This window comes from Carettochelys insculpta, chromosome 2, assembly GCF_033958435.1.
Source record: "Carettochelys insculpta isolate YL-2023 chromosome 2, ASM3395843v1, whole genome shotgun sequence".
Lineage (NCBI taxonomy): Eukaryota > Metazoa > Chordata > Testudines > Carettochelyidae > Carettochelys > Carettochelys insculpta.
The window spans coordinates 24,092,198-24,095,006 of NC_134138.1; the positions used below are offsets into that span (position 1 = coordinate 24,092,198).

Consider the following 2,809-nt stretch of genomic DNA (forward strand, 5'->3'; position numbering starts at 1 on the left):
AAGCTACTTTGGCTCAGGTGCCCAGATATATATTTAAATACCTACTTTTAGCCACAATATATGACAATTTCCACCTATGTGCAGATCTACCATTTTGGCCGCAAGAAAAGTATCACTTAAAAAACCCAAATTCAATGTTTTCATGTTTGAAGCTGCCTCTGGAATTCCCAGGGAAGTATTTGAAAGAACTTAAAAAGAATTGCCAAAAATACAGCCATCATCACTCCCCAACCCTAAATTTTAAATGGAAAAAATATTAAATATATGTCTTCATTACATTTTGAAACCATGAATAATATATGGAGCTGGCTAAGGGCTGAGTGCTGAACAGTGATACATTGCTTTATTATTCAAACCTGAACGAAAGTGCATTGTGTTCTCAATTAATTTTTGGCTTTTTTCTAAAAGATACATAAAATCCACCAGGTCTCAGCTAATGATTTACATACTCAAGTATGTTTAATCTCAAGCCTAAAAAGCAAGGAGGGCAAAAACAGTAGTCACCAGAGCTGTTGCCAAGCAACTTATCCATGGATTTAGCATTGACATGAAAGGGAAAAAACTACAAGGAATTTAATTAACGAATACTTCAGCCTGCTCCTGCCAAGTGCTGGCCATTTTCCTCTCATTCGAAATCACTGAGGAGTGACCCACATTAAGGTCAGTATTTGGAAAAGTTGGCATTGTATACGTTTTTGCTAACTCATTGAACAACAGCTTGGTTAGGCATGTTGCATGCTCAGCATTTAGGGCAACATCCCGCTGTCCCCGCTCAGCCCAAGTAGCTGGACACGATGGGCAAATGTGATGAAGCTTGGAAAGCCTCCCAACCCAGGGAACCACTCAATAAAAATAAGGATGGGCTTGCCTTTGAACCAGACCAGAGTCTAGATGAATCCCATTAAAATGTCTAATTGCTATTTGGCTGAATGAAAGTTGCTTGATAATGTGTAAACCTAGATCTGGTAGTGTGTGCTCCTCAGAGCAAGTGAATGTTAATAATATTAGCTCTTGTCCTTCTGGTATCCAAGGCACCAGGCAGAAACTCACAAAATATTCCCAAGCATCAGTGGCTCTAGGGGGGTTAGCAGGGAGGCCTCACATGCTCGTCTCAGTGTGGAGGACAATCGGCAGGTGGCATGAAAACAGAAACTGCAAGACTTAGTGAAGGAACAAAAATACCAATGAACATTAAGCAGAATGAGGAAAAAGGACAATATTTTTACAGTAAATCTACTGACTGCAAAAGTGGAATGCAAAGAAAACCCTATTTCACTGCTACAGACTCAGCACACCAAATCCACAAACAGCATAACTCCTAATACCGGAATAGTAGCAGAGAGGTGGTCATGTTAGTCTGTACTCCAACAAACCAAAGCAGCATAAATGTAGCACTTTAAAGACTAACAAAATGATTTATTTGGTGATCAGCTATTTTGTTAGTCTTTAAAATGCTACATTTCTGCTCCCATACCTGAACTGTTTTTCCTCACACGTTAAAGAATAAACTCAAAACTAACCACTCAAATTGTGTTTTCTTGCTTTGTTCTTACCAGAAAGAATAAGACAGTCTTCCACAGCAGAAAGCAGCTACCCTAGAATAGCACATGCTGTCACTGTCACTGTCACGTTCAGAAGAAAGCACTATAGCTCCTCATTGTGGTTAGCAAGACCAGCCTTCCACGACCACCACCACCACCTTTCTCTAATTACCCACAAAAAAAAATGATCTCTTAAAGCACAGCTTTAACCAATGCATACCCTGCCAGTCACAGGCCCTGCAAGGGCATTGGCTTTGTAGTCATGGTTACTACAATTTAGCCTTCACAAGAGAGAGATCACAAGGAGAAGCCCCACATTAGGAGAACCTGCCTCTCAACTCTGCCTTCCACAGCCCCTTCCATAGGCTGCCTAAAAAAAAAAGCTGCTCAAAGTAGCCACTGCCTTTCATTTGCATAAACTGAAGGCACACACGGGTCACTCCACCAGTCTTTTTCCTTCTCCCTGCTTGGCAGGGCCTAAGACAACAAACCCCAAGCTGGCTAAGCCATGAGCGCTCTAGAAATCACAGCCTATGCAATTTTCAGAAGATTTTTTTTGGGACCAATGACCATACTGGAGGAAGTCAGTAGTGGGGAGCCAGGCTCTGCAATGAAGGGTGTTGTTTTGAACTTAAGGGCCACCATTCTTCAGGGAGCAGGATCTCCCAATTTTTTTGGCAAGCGCCTTAGAAGATTTGGCTTAAAAGTGGCTTTCTGGGTCCCCATCCCCATTTTTACCCATATCCATTAAGTGACTAGGTTTTTCAACTAAAGGAGTTCAGGTTTTATAGATTTATACCAATTTATAAGTCCACTTGGTATTTTGGTGGCATACTTAGTTTTGTTAGGCTGCATCTACACTACATTCCCCTTTCGAAAAGGGAATATAGTGTAGACACAGCCTAACACTTCATGTGATTGCTGTGTCCTGAAGCTCTGAGACTGAAGCAGTTTCAAAGTGGCTCCATCTACACTAGGACACTACGTTGAAGTAGCCTATTTCGATGTAAGAACATCACAATAGGCTACTTTGACGCGTATCATCTACACGTCCTCCAGGGCTGGTGCCATCGACGTTCAACGTCAAAGTAGTGATGGAGAACATCGAAAGGAGCCGCCCCCGAAGGAAATGTGGAGCGTCCACACACACAAGCACTCCCTGTTGAAATAAGGGGCCAGCAAAGTGCCAAGTTGTTCCCTTAAAGGGCCCCTCCCAGACACACGGCCTGCACAGCTTGAGATCCACAGAGCTGACAACCGGTTGCAGA

The 2,809-nt window shown here is 42.5% G+C and overlaps 1 pseudogene; it reads right to left on the bottom strand.

The window, feature by feature from the left end:
- Window positions 1–1,518: 1,518 nt before the first annotated feature.
- Window positions 1,519–1,748, bottom strand: LOC142009854 (small nucleolar RNA U3; annotated as a pseudogene).
- Between the last annotated feature and the right edge of the window lie 1,061 nt (window positions 1,749–2,809).